At 41.2% G+C, this 14,199-nt stretch overlaps 1 pseudogene; it reads right to left on the reverse strand.

Annotated features, from left to right (window-relative positions):
- Positions 1 to 361: 361 nt before the first annotated feature.
- Positions 362 to 7,974, reverse strand: LOC135479805 (arylsulfatase J-like; annotated as a pseudogene).
- Positions 7,975 to 14,199: the final 6,225 nt, after the last annotated feature.

The raw sequence follows: 14,199 nt of genomic DNA on the forward strand, positions 1-14,199 counted from the left end.
CGTTCCACTCGGGTTAAGTAAAAACCCAATACCAAGTAGAGCAGGTGTGGTTCACAAAACGCAATTACCAGGAATGGCGGACCAACCAGTGAATAATACTAGATATTTCAGATCCTGCCGGGGACATATCTTGGTTACAGCCTGTAGAAACCGCTTTTGAAATAAGTGCCTGTTTTGTAACATAAACCACTTTTGAAATAAAAAAATTTCAAAGAATTGATTAGAATACAAACTTCTCAAGTAGACTGAATTCGATAGGAAGAGACATCTGCCACGCCTGTCGTTTTGAATAAATAAAGCGAGCTTGATCTGAATATTAAAATTTTTATTGCATTTCTTACTCAAACAGATATTATAGTATTCAGGCTTCACTGTGCAATATCGTCTTTGTATCTAATTCTACTATTTCTGCAATACCCGCTCTCCCCCGGACCAGCAGGTCTACTCTTCCCAGGGCCCCCCAGGCCCCGCCGTGTAATTTGGGGTCCGCGCGGCGGTCTGGAGCGAGGTATCTGACAGACACGCCGGTGGCGTTGTAAGTCTGTAATCTATCCAATATCTTCCTCACAACATCCGTGTGCTTTTGAGCAAGGTCGCGACGTTCTTCCGGATCATCGGTAATGTTGAAAAGCCAGATATTTTTAGTTGGTCCCTCGTTGGCGATAATTGTTTTTTGGGCCATGTGCGGTGGTGGAATCCAGCTGCTGTTGCCTGGCGAAGAGATTTTATTTCTATATGGATTTTTTTTATTTATTTGATTCCTTTATGTTGACTTAGTAAGAAAGAAAGCAAATGACAAGAAACATGCGCCGATCAAATCACTAAAGAAATATTTAATATTTTTAATAAATTAAATTAAGAAAATTATTATTAAAAAAAAGTTATTAATTAAAAGAATATTTTTTAACGTTTAAGCGTATATATATAACGGGGGACCTTCACTGTCTACATATGTAGGCGAAAATGCCAACGTTATATACAAGAGAGTAATTAGTCGTATTAGATAAACCATTCTCGATTGTCAAAAGGTGTTTTGAGATTGTTTAGAAGATAGGATGATACCCCAGTGGAAAAATTTACGTTTCTACAACAAATACGGTAGGCCTACTTTATCAGATTTGTTTGTCTCTAAAAAGGTCATTTTGTTATACTGAGTTTATTACAATGATATTTACTAACCTTATTGCCTGCCACAGGTCAAAACCATCCAAATATCTTCCGTTCAAGGAACCATGGGCTAAATTAACTTGTGTTGGATAATAGTCTGTGACGTGTAATAAACCTGTTTGGACGGCGCCACTTCTGCCTAGGGCACTACCATGGACAAACCTTATTGCTTTCATCCCTCCTTCCCATGATGAATCCTTCCAGCCGCGCAACGGCGAGTTATTACCTCCCTTTCTGATTTGTCCTGCGTTATCTGAAACCATGCTCAAAGCGGATTGAAAATAAACTGTTTGTATTTGTGGAAAGACTTCGGGAAAGACGGCACCGAAAACTAGAAAAAAGACGTTGCTTGTTGCCCCAGAGTTCAGTGGTGAACAGCAGTTACAAGGCTTTGGAAAAAGACCAGTGTAAAAATCCTGTTATTCAAATGTATTATTATGTCAATGGAAGATGCTGTTAGATCGACGACAATGCTAGAATCTAGGCGTCAAAAGAGACATTCGTGTACTAAACGTCCATCAAATGGCTGCCCCAGGTAAATAATTGTAAGGCCAGTGAAATTAAGACGGATTCATGCAAAGAAAATCCGTCATCAGTTTTCAGTAATGTTTGTAAGACGCAAGGAATATTCAAGGAGAATGAATAAAATCAGTACCCAAATAACGAACCTTGCTATAATCTGCCTCTTTTAACCAGTCGCCTATATTCCGCTCCAGTTAAATATACACAAAACGCTGACTGTAAAATCAATCATACTCCCTAGAAAAATTGCCTTTAGTCAGTGACACGTAAAATTACGAGCTCTCTACATCGATATGTTGAAAGCTGATATTCTTGAAAATGAAATCACAGCAGATTTATGAAGTTCGAACTCTTTTTCTAATCCATAATGTTAAACTACATAAGCACAGTTTCGAAGGCAAGAACTTGCTTGAGGTGACCTCATAATTATTTAAAAAACCAGATATACATACACACACATATCTGTTGTAAAGATAGTATTGTAAAGTAGTATTTTGTTTAGTGACAATTTATCCTGAAATGTCTTGGTGATGTTCCCCACGGCGTCGTCCATACACGCCTCCATTCCTAGGAATAAAACAGATTGTGATATTTTATTAAAGTGAACATAAAAGTTGTGACGAAGTCCGTGTCATTCAAAGCACAAGGCTAGACTGTTAAAACCAAAGACAACTCTAAAATGAAGTTGTCTTGAAACGCCATGAAGTTGTCTTGAAACGCCATTAAAAACTGTCCAGGAAAAGAGTTAGCTTTATTTTTTTAGAAGTTTTCTGACCGTGTAAAATTGCGTTAAAAAATCAGATTCTACGTTGGACTGTTGTGACCCAGAAGGTATCAATCACGTGACATCTATACTTTTTGCCTGAAATAATTCGTTTCAAGGTCAAATCAGTGGATGCATCTACAGATCTTTATGTATATGTATTTTTAATGATGAAATGCAGGAGTCCAATTTGTGTTAAGTAGCAAAAACCTTTTGTGACTGAACTGATCCCACTAGGAAAAAATATTCAAATGCATTTTACTAGGTTTAACAAACTGTAAACAAAAATAATTCCTGTTATTTTCCTGAACAGCTTTTAATGTTCTTTCATATGATACATATTTCATTTTAGTGTTTTCTTTGCCTTTAACTAATTCCTATTATAGTTTAAAGAATTTAAAATAGGATAAAATACTGCGGTCTTGCTCGGATGTAACGTCACATCATTTTGTAAGAATTTCCTAAGGAGCATTTTGAAAACAATGACTTTCTATGAAATAATCTAAGATGAACTTCTTTGGGAGCATTCTTTCGTTAGTAAGTTTCAATGGAATTTTTTGTGGAAATCATTAGAAAGAAAAACAAATGTAAAGAAATAAATAAACTGAGTAACTCCCAGCTATCAAGAAAGTGGTTTAGGCATTCTTAACTTTCTGATTTTTTCTCCAGGTCAGTTTACGCCTACTCACATAACTCATTTGAATGGAACTGTTAAACAAGCAATCTCTAGGTCACACGACACTTGTATTCAACTCCATTCTCTGTCTAAACTGTTTATATACTTCCGCTTCCACTGGTAATAAGTGATCAACGATGCCTGTTTATATAGCCTTGGAAGAATTTTGCTGGAGACGTTTATCAATCACCAGTATATTACCATGTCACACTTGGGAGGGTTAGCCAGTGTCTTGCCCCAAAGACTGAGATTACCCAGTTCAATTTGCTCCACCGCTAAACTGATCAACATGGTACAAGTGTTAAATTCTTCATCTAGTTTTAAACAACAACAAAGTAAATAAATCAGTCAATCAATGCATAAGTGCGCCTGTTTGAAGCTTTAGCGACAGCAGATGTGCATAACATCCCCAACCATACAGATTTGCATGCCGTAATCCCTTGCGCTTACCTGCATATGTCCGTCTACTTTCGTAGTGAAAAAAGTTGTACACCTGTTTGTATTCCTCTGGTGCTTCCAAAGGCGCGTGGACAGCTTGGAAGGCGACGTACAAAAACAGCGGCTATGGAGAATAAAAACAAGGCGAATAAATCCCGAGCTTGAAATGAGCTCACAGTGCATACAATTTTCTTTTACTAACGTGTTTTCTCGCGAACCAGGCTGAATTGTTATCTCCTGTAGCACAGACATATTACCTGAATGCGGTCATTTGTAGTAGGTGGACGTTAATATCCTGGTCTTGCAAAGGGACGAAAGTTTTGGGAATTCAAAGTGGCTAGACAATAATGCTTTCGATTTTTGAAAGGTAGTCATTTGAGTTCAAACGAGGGACCTTCATTGTCTACATTTTAACGGATCAGGTGACGGATACTTTTGTTACGTGAGAATAGTGGGAAGGAGTTATTAGACTTTGACAAAGATTCGCACTTTTCCCCGTGATTGATTTACGCATACCGCTTGATTAATGGCTACAAATCTAAGCGTCAAAACAGAAATCTGAACACTAGCCATCCGCCAAAATTGACGTTCCGGGTCACAATTCGCAAGGCCAATGCCCAAAACAATTTTCAACATAAACCCCCAAAGAATTAAGGAAGTACATAAATTACAAAGTAAGGACGGATTCCTGCAAGGAGAGGAAGTCAACCGTTTTTAATGATGGAAGAGACACAAGGAATGTTCTAGGCGAACGAATTAAATCAATATACCTTTCGGGAATGGTGCTTTTCGATTATCTCAATGGCTCTCCTATGGAACACGTTTGTAGAGTACTCTCCCTTGAAATCGTAGATGGAACTGTCGCCGTCCCGGAAGTCGTAACCACACAAAAGCAGATATCAAAGATGAACAAGCGTCATGAGCACAGAAATCCTCCATCCCACCGTAATAACCTTTAATATAAGTTAACGAGTACAAGAATGACAGAAATATCGATTCATATCTCATTTATGGGGCGGACATCTTGGTCTGATTGCTAGCTGATGTCATTATGCTCATATTTACTTTTCTTGAATAGGTTCTTGTCAGTTTCACAAGACATCGATACGTCTGTACGTCAGTTCTTGCGATGATCATGCGTGTGGAATACCTTTTACCGAAAACAGAATGAGATCTTAATGTTATTGTAAACTTTTGTTTACACTTTCTTCGAGTCGGTTCTTGCTAGTATCACAAATTGGTGATCACAAGATGCGCGTTAAATACTTTTAATTATAATGATGCTTTTTGGAATACCCTTTGTAAAAACACGACTAGATTCTTGCTGGTGTCACAAACCGATGACAAGATGAGCTTCGAACACTTATAATTAGCGGTATCACTACGTGGTGCTGATTTTTGAACATTCTTTGACAAAACATGAGTCGGTTCTTGCTACATATGTAGTATGCGTTTCGAATAACTTTCAGCGCAACAAAGGTTAAACCAAAGTGGCATTATCAAATGGTGATGAGTTTAAAGCGATGTGTTTTTTTATTTACCGAAAAATGAGTCAAATTCTCTCCTTATGGATAGAAAGTCTTTTTGTAAAAGCCGATGTGTCATTTGCCGACCATATGGGTAAAATAACCGGCGTCTTTCAGCTTTTCTGCCATGGTGGGGATTCCCAGAGGCAGGCCGTTAGGCTGGGTGCGCCCGATGATGTCGTGCTGAAGGCCTGTCTGGATCTGTGGACGATTAGTGACATGGTTGGAGAATGATTTAACCTGCTGTGTCGCTAGAAAGGCCGAAATAACGAGGTAACGAAGTTGTGAAGCTGTGAGGCAGTGAGGTAACGTTGTTGTGAAGCAGTGAGGCAGCGAGGTAACGTGGTTGTAAAGCTGTGAGGCAGCCAGTTAACAAAGTTGTGAAGCTGTGATACAGCGAGGTAACTTGGCTGTGAAGCTGGGAGGCAGCGAGTTAACAAAGTTCTGAAGCTGTGAGACAGCGAGGTAACTTGGTGGTGAAGATGTGAGTCATCCAAGTAACGGGGCTGTGAAGCTATGAGGGAACCAGGTAACGTGATTGGTAAGCTGTGAGGCAACCAGGTAACGTAATTGGTAAGCTGTGAGGCAACCAGGTAACGTGATTGGTAAGCTGTGAGGCAGCGAGGTAACGTAGCTGTGAAGCAGTGAGGCAGCGAGGTAACGTGGTGGTGAAGATGTGAGGCAGCGAGTTAACGAAGTTGTGAAGCTGTGAGGCAGCAAGGTAATGTGGTGGTGAAGATGTGAGGCAGCGAGGTAACGAAGTTGTAAAGCTGTGAGGCAGCGAGGTAACGAGGTTGTGAAGCTGTGAGACAGCGAGGTAACGTGGTTGTGGAGCTGTGAGGCAGTGAGATAACGTAATTGTGAAGATGTGAGGCAGCTAGGTAACGTGGTTGTGAAGCTGTGAGGCAGCGAGTTAAGAAAGTTGTGAAGCTGTGAGACAGCGAGGTAATTTTACTGTAAAGCTGGGAGGCAGCGAGGTAACTTGGCTGTGAAGCTGTGAGTCATCCAAGTAACGCGGATGTGAATCTGTGCGGCAGTGAGATAACGTGATTGTGAAGATGTGAGGCAGCTAGGTAACGTGGTTGTGAAGCTGTGAGGCAGCGAGTTAAGAAAGTTGTGAAGCTGTGAGACAGCGAGGTAATTTTGCTGTAAAGCTGGGAGGCAGCGAGGTAACTTGGCTGTGAAGCTGTGAGTCATCCAAGTAACGCGGATGTGAATCTGTGCGACAGCCAGGTAACGTGGTTGTGAAGCTGTGAGGCAACCAGGTAACGTGATTGGTAAGCTGTGAGGCAGCGAGGCAAAGTAGCTGTAAAGCAGTGATGCAGCGAGGTAAAGAGGTTTTGAAGCTGTGAAGTAGCCAGGTAACGTGGTTGTGAATCTATGATGCAGCGAGTTAACGAAGTTGTGAAGCTGTGAGGCAGCGAGGTAACGTGATTGTGAAGCTGTGAGGCAACGAGGTAACGAGGTTGTGAAGCCCTGATGCAGCTAGGTAACGTAGTTGTGAAGCTGTGAGGCAGCCAGGAACGAGGGTGTGAAGATGTGAGGCAGCGAGGTAACGTGGCTGTGAAGCTGTGACACAGCGAGGTAACGTGGCTGTGAAGATGTGAGGCAGCTAGGTAACGTGGTTGTGAGGTTATGAGGGAGCCAGGTAACGTGGTTGTGAAGATGTGAGGCAGCGAGGTAACGTGGTTGTAAAGCTCTGAGGCAGCGAGGTAACGTGGCCGTGAAGCTGTGAGGCAGCGAGGTAAAGTAGTTGTGAAGCTGTGAGGCAGCGAGGTCAGGAGGTTGTGAAGCTGTGAGACAGCGAGGTAACGTGGTTGTGAAGCTGTGAGCCATCCAGGTAAAGAGATGGCGAAGCTGTGAGGCAGCGAGGTTACGTCGTTGTGAAGCTGTGAGGCAGCCAGGTAACGTGGTTGTGAAGCTGTGAGGCAGCGAGGTAACGTGGTTGTGAAGCAGTGAGGGAGCGAGCTAACGAAGTTGTGAAGCTGTGAGGCAGCGAGTTAACGAAGTTGTGAAGCTTTGAGGCAGCGAAGTAAAGTGGTTGTGAAGCTCTGAGTTAGCCAGGTAACGTGATTGTGAAGCTGTGAGGCAGCGAGGTAACGTGGCTTTGAAGCTGTGAAGCAGCGAGGTAACGTGGTTGTGAAGCTGTGAGGCAGCCAGGTAACGAAGTTGTGAAGCTGTGAGGCAGCGAGGTAAAGTAGTTGTGAAGCTGTGGGGCAGGGAGGTAACGTGGCTGTGAAGATGTGAGACCGTGAGGTAACGTGGCTGTAAAGCTGCGAGGCAGCGAGGTAACGTGGCTGTGAAGATGTGAGGCAGCCAAGTAACGAGGTTGTGAAGCTGTGCGGTAGCGAGGTAACGTGGTTGTGAAGCTGTGAGGCAGCGAGGTAACGTGGTTGTAAAGCAGTGATGCAGCGAGGTAAGGAGGTTGTGAAGCTGTGAGGCAGACAGGTAACGTAGCTGTGAAGCAGTGAGGCAGCCAGGTAACGTGGTTGTGAAGCTGTGAGGCAGCGAAGCAACGTGGTTGTGAAGCTGTGAAGCAGCGAGGTAATGACGTAGCCAGGCAGCAATGTTGCGAGGTAACGAGGCAACAAAAGGTCCTCTATCGCCTTTCATACATCACTCACCTGATATCGGCCTGACAAAAGCTGGCTCCTTGTGGGCGTACAAATAGGCACGTAGTAGTTCTCTAATTTCACCCCTTCCCCGGCCAATCTGTCCAAGTTCGGGGATTTGATCTCTGACTTGTGATATCCAAAGTCGCGATATCCATAACTGTCGACGACAAAAAGGAGAATGTGTGGTGGAGTTTGTTTATCCAGGAATACACCTGCTACCTCTAACACGGTCACCGCCGCTACCAAAACCCTCAACAGGGGCGCCATATTCGCCATCATATAGGCCTATATAGTAACAGTTATATAGTATACTACATACGCTTTACCCCGCTTACATCGCTCTCTACCTTTCGCTTTACATCACTGCCACAATTTGACAAACTTTGCATTTGGAGTCTGAGAGATGCACTTAGGCCTGATTAGGCTTAGCATCATCATGTGCCCTCCCGCGGAACTATTTAATCATCATTCACCAATAAAATTGTTTTAGGTTTTGGAAAGAATCATGTTGTACATACTCTAGATAAAGAGAATGACTGTGTATAAAGTACATGTATTATTACAGACGGATTGTTTGTGGTTTCTGACATCACTTCCTGCCTCATCACCTTGAACCCAATGACTTCGGCATTGTTCAAGATTTCCGTCCAAAATTTGTTACTGGTGGCAGTGATGTAAAACGAAAGCTACAGAGCGACGAATGAGGTGGGAGGAGTAGTAGTATGCTAGAACACAGACCCCATTACAACTTCCGTTTTTTCGGGAGTAATTCTGTGTATTTTACGGTGTAAAGTCTTTTTTTGTTGCCAGCCTGCCATTTTTGCTGTGCAGGTGTATGCTTGGTATCAAGATAATGGAAATTGTCCAAGCTTTGGGCAGGTATGAGTTTTAATGATGAAAGATTGAAATTCTGGGCGCGAGGACAAAAGGAGACAGATGGTGATGAGGCTGTGAGTGACGTCCCCTTGGCGTTGCTAGGCACCCCTCCCAGCTGCACGCACAGAAAGGTCCAGATTTTGACGGTCAACCTATGTCAAGGTTTTTATGACTTCTTTCTCATAGGCTAGGCCATGTACGCACCAAAGCTCATTGGCTACGGAATGTTTGGGACTGAGCTACAGCGCTAAACGTTAACATTATCGCTTATGGAAATTAATGGGGTGTCTGTGGGTACGGTAGTTGGACACAGACCCCCATTACAACTTCCGTTTTTCGGATGGTAGTTCTGTATATTTTTGGGTATTGTTATGTGCACGACTGCTGTCAGTTTCTAAATTTAGCTTGCCGCTGTTTACATACGATGAGTTCAGCGCCTGCTGTCTGCCTCTACCTTAGAATATTCCAGAATGCGCTCAGTTCGGTGCCTGTTTGTTTACATCAAGTGTTCAGGAATTTTCTTATTCTAGACAATTCCACCAGGCTATATAAGACCTATGAAAGCAGGTCAAACGGAGAGAACAGAGAACGGAGAACGGAGAATTATTGAGAGTTTTGGATGCTTTCGCTGTGTATTACTTTAGTAGGCCTTTTGTGCTGAATTTTGGTGTCTTTATAGCCTCTGGCTTTGTTATATCCTATCTCCACCGAGCACTTGTTCAGTCTGAACTTGTATGTTTAATTTGTGCTCTTGTATACACAGTGCCTATTAGTACACGGACCCAGTCTGTGGAATTTTGTGTATATTTCGTCATACACTCAGTTATACTGTGGATTTTCCCTCTTGTGAATTTGCCTCTGAGCATTTATGCCTGTGTGGTATATATATATTATATATATTGTGGAATACATGCGTCCGTTTGGACTTGACACCGTAAGTACTTTAGTATTTGTATAGATACTGCTATCCTTTCTTGTTAAACTTAAGTACTTTAGTATTTGTATAAGTCTTATTATCTGTTCTTGTTAAGCTAATAAATTGTTGTAAAATAAAATCTGCTGGTTTTGGTTACTTTTTTGTGCGGCTAAACTGTCGTGTATTTCGAACAAGCCATCTCTTTATAATACAGACAGTTTGGGTCGTAACAGTATAAAGTCTTTTTTTGCACCCAGGCGGCCATGTTTGGTGTACAGGTGCATGCTTGGTATTAAAATGCTGGAAACTGTCTACACTTTGAGGAGGTGTGAGCTTTATTGATGAAAGTTTGAAATTCTGGGCGAGAGAACAAGGTGTGAGGTAGTGATGAGGCTGCGAGTGACGTCCCCTTTGCGTTGCTAGGCACGCCTCCTAGCTGCCGGCATGGAAAGGTCCAGATTTTGACCAATAGAATGGGAGACAACTCGGCCTGGTCATGGCTAACTTACCCGGCTACTATATGCTGATCCGTATGAAAAGGCTTAATCCATGCTGTCTTGCCCCGCTTGTAAGTTACCAACGAAGAGCTCGATCTCGCTGAGAGAGAGGCTTTCACTGAAGAGGATATAAAGTGCCTCTTTTACTTCCCGGTGGTATTCACCCATGTTCTACATCCATGGTTATAGCTGGGAGGGAATATAGCTATATTCCTCCCAGGTTATAGGTAGAGAGCTCATCGCCAAATCAGCAGAAGCTATCATCGCAATCATATTGTGATCTCAACTGAAGTGCAACAGCGCTATTGTGACCTCAACTGAAGTGCAACAGCGCTACCATTGTTTATAATACATTCATCTTGTTATCGGTCCATGCAGATAAAGCCTCTTTCAGACGTATAATACAACGTCATCTTCAATCCTTGTGTAGCATGATGAAGTGAGTCGACAGAGATCTTCTGGAGTCCACACTCCTCACAGCGTATGCTCCGCTCTCCCATTGTTCACTACATCACTTACACCACTGACAAATTTTATACAAAAATCTTGAAATGCGCCGCGGTTACTGAGGTCAAGATGATGAGACAGGAAAGGATGTCAGAAAATACAAAACCTCAGTCTCAGCCTTTGTTTCTATTAATTCTGTATACACATGCATTATGTTTATCTAAGACATGCGCTACATGATTCTAATCAACAGCTGAAGCAATTTTATAGATGAATCTTGATTTATTAGTTCCGTGCAAATAGTGATGAGGCTAAACCAACGGGCGCTGTACAGACTCCAAAGGTCAAGGTTGTCTTGTGGTGGCAGTCATGTAAACTGCACATGCGCTGCACATGGAGAAGTTTTCAATTATTTATCCGTAATGTAAAAGCAAAAAAATTGCCGTTATTACACCACAGATACACATGGCATGAGGGAGTGCCTGCTTAGGGTTCAGAAACGTCGTGCGTACCATTTTTTCAGTCATATAAGTTAGAGTGCATGTACGTCTAATGTGCCACCTTATTGCAGGACGGATTTCCATCGCTCTTATCTGGTGAGTAAGTGAGTGCTTGGGGTTTAACGTCGTACTCAACAATTTTTCAGTCATATGACGACGAAGGAATCCTGAAAGTGCATGTAATGTGCCTCCTTGTTGCAGGACTGATTTCCATCGTTCTTTTATCTAGTGCTGCTTCACTGAAACGACTTACCGAAGGCAAGTAAGCCGCCCCACCTGAGCCATTATACTTATACCTGTCAACCAATCGTTACGCCATCCCCTTGATACTGAACGCCAAGCGAGGAAGCTACAACATCCTGTTTTAAGGTCTTAGGTGAGACTCGACCTAGGATGGACCCTGGATCTATTGCTCCCGAAGAGGACGCCCTACTAACTGTGCCATCGGGGCCGGTTCACATGATAAGAAAACAAATAGTTGTGTAGGAATATAATTAATAAGCTCTCATTCGTAAATTTGGGATATTTTCATCAAACCAACAGTGTAGACAACACCTCAGGAAAACTGCTTAGTGGAAACTTTCAGTATTACCGTAAATACGCCACTAACACGCAAGATATGTAAAAAATGGCTACACGAATATAATTAATAAGCTGTCATTCGTAAATTCGGGACATTTTCTTGAAACAAGAGGGGTACCATGAAAACTCAGGTTTTATTCTAACTGTCCGTGTAAACGCTAACAGAAACATCTTAAACTGCCCCTAGTACCATGACGTAAATGGTGGACGGTAACAGAAACACGAGATGGTTCGAGACAAGGTGTGAAAATCGAATACATTTCAAAGCCTCTGAAGATTGAACATAAAACTATGCTTAAAAACATACAAATCATGCCTAGATGGAGGATAACTCCAAGTAACAAAGATTTAGGCTTAGATTTAGGTCTAGACCCGGATTTACCCTGCAATCTTGTTCTGAAGGGAAAGACAGTATTATATGTTTGTTTCTACTGAACGTGGAGAAAGCCTAAAAATACATAAAATTCATATGAAAGAATGCGAAAAATTAGTTGTACATGTGGCCTTTAATACGTGTGTCGATTTTTCTTTAAATGGAAAAAGAAACTTCAAAATAATGTTTGCATGGTGGGTATTTGGGACCACCTCTTGATATATAGTGTCTTTACCTAAAAATGTCATAATGTGAATGACAAACATGTTTAATAAATATATTTGTACTAGAACTTGGTCTTTTCAGCTAACAAATGTGTTCAATCTGGATTTTGATTACATTTATATTTTTCCATATTCATAAATGTTACTATAATACAGAATAAATAACAATTGAGTATAAACAACAAATTTACACTGAAATGAATTTATTACACACGCATCACGTCCTGATTTAGAACATTATCATGCAAAAATGATATATACCAAGAGGTAATGCCGTAATAAATGAAATGAACGAAATTTATTTTACCTCTAGCTGTAACTACATGATCTCACGGCGTTGTACCTTGAAAGGTCGATGTAAGGGAATTCCGTTACGAAAAAACAATATAATATATTCGCAAATACAGCTTACCGTGTGGAGTTTCTAAAATGACGTTTTCTCTTTCAATTATAAAAAAAGTATTCTAACTGCATTTCTTTGAAATAATATTGATGTCAAACATATCTCTTTATGTAAATTTTCTTTACTGTTTGATAAAAATAGAAAAGTTATGCACTTTTCCTTGTATAGGCCTATAGCTATGAAACTTGGGGATTTAGCAAATACGACGATACTTCATGAATTTAGTATACATTGATGACAAATGAGAAAAACACGCCTAATGCTGTGGTATATGCTTTGTTATGGATTGCTTAGATCTTTAATTTTATTGGCTGGGCATTTTAAGTATGCCTCGTCATCTGAACATTCTAAATTTTGAAATAGAATGGGGCACGCCTGGTGCGATGAAGGGCTTCTAAGGTTTTGGTAATTATATTACCATGATAGTTCAAGGAATAATAAAGATACATTTCTAGCTATATCTTGAAAAAAATGTGACTAAAATACAAATTTTCTTTATTATGTGACTGTACATTAATAGTAAAGTTTGGAATATGAATTGTATGATTGGCAGTTGTTTATTTATCTATTTGATTAAGGTTTAACACTCTATTCAAGAACATTTCACTCATACGACATTTCACTTATACGACCGCATTATAGTAGGAAGACATCGGTTGATGGTGACAAATTCAGTAACATGTCACGTCATAGGGGATTCGAGATGATGTAAGAGAAGCCCGTATGGTCGCGGTTTACCCCGGGCTCTGTCCGTTTTCCTTCCATCATAATGCTGACCGCCGTCGTATAAGTGAAATATTCTTGAGTACGGCGTAAAACATCAATCAAATAAATAAATAAATGAATGTAAGAGAAATGACTACATCAAGGAGAATATAACCAGAGCAGCCAAAAAAGTGTGATAGTTAGCTAATGATCACACATAGCCGGGGAAATCTGGCCCCTTGCCAGCTTAAATCAGTGAGGTTTTTCTTTTTTGTTTCTTCATGTAAATGCTTATATAGTAGCAACTTAGAAACACTCTATAGTATTATGGCTTAAGCAGAATGAAGCGAAAAAGACTAGTTTCACGTGTTACCATAGCTTGTACAAAAACTGAGTATTTACAATGTAACTTTACCCTCGGCAAATATATTTGAGAAATCTCACATTATACACGTGTGTACAAATGCTGATGACATTTTGATACTATGTCTACTTGTGGTAGGGCGAGTCTATGCCATCAAAGTGCTGCCGTCACTGAAATATTATGCCCAGGATACCAGACATGGCGCCTCACTTTTCATATTATGCAGACACCGGGCCAGGCAGCCCTTCTCAGTGCTGAGCCCAGAACCATTCAGCAACAAGTAGGATTTCCAAAGTTTTCGGTATGACCCGATCCGGGTTTGGTCCCAGGTCTTCCGACTTCGAGGAGGACGCCATAACCGTTATGCCATAGAAGAGGTATTTTCCGTAAATGACGCTGTCTGCGCTATATATTACGAAAAAAAAAATACAACAGCAACAAAAGCACTAAAGAACCAAGTTGTGGACTTCACCTCGTGCGAATAAGTTTTTAAAAAAACTGGGCCATGGTCCACTTATCTGAGAAGTATAATTTTCACAGTGTTATGATTTGACCAGTCCTTACCCCGCTCCACTGTTCTATAGTCTAAGGAGACCACTCCGTTG

The sequence above is a fragment of the Liolophura sinensis genome, chromosome 12 (genome assembly GCF_032854445.1).
Source record: "Liolophura sinensis isolate JHLJ2023 chromosome 12, CUHK_Ljap_v2, whole genome shotgun sequence".
NCBI classification, from domain to species: domain Eukaryota; kingdom Metazoa; phylum Mollusca; class Polyplacophora; order Chitonida; family Chitonidae; genus Liolophura; species Liolophura sinensis.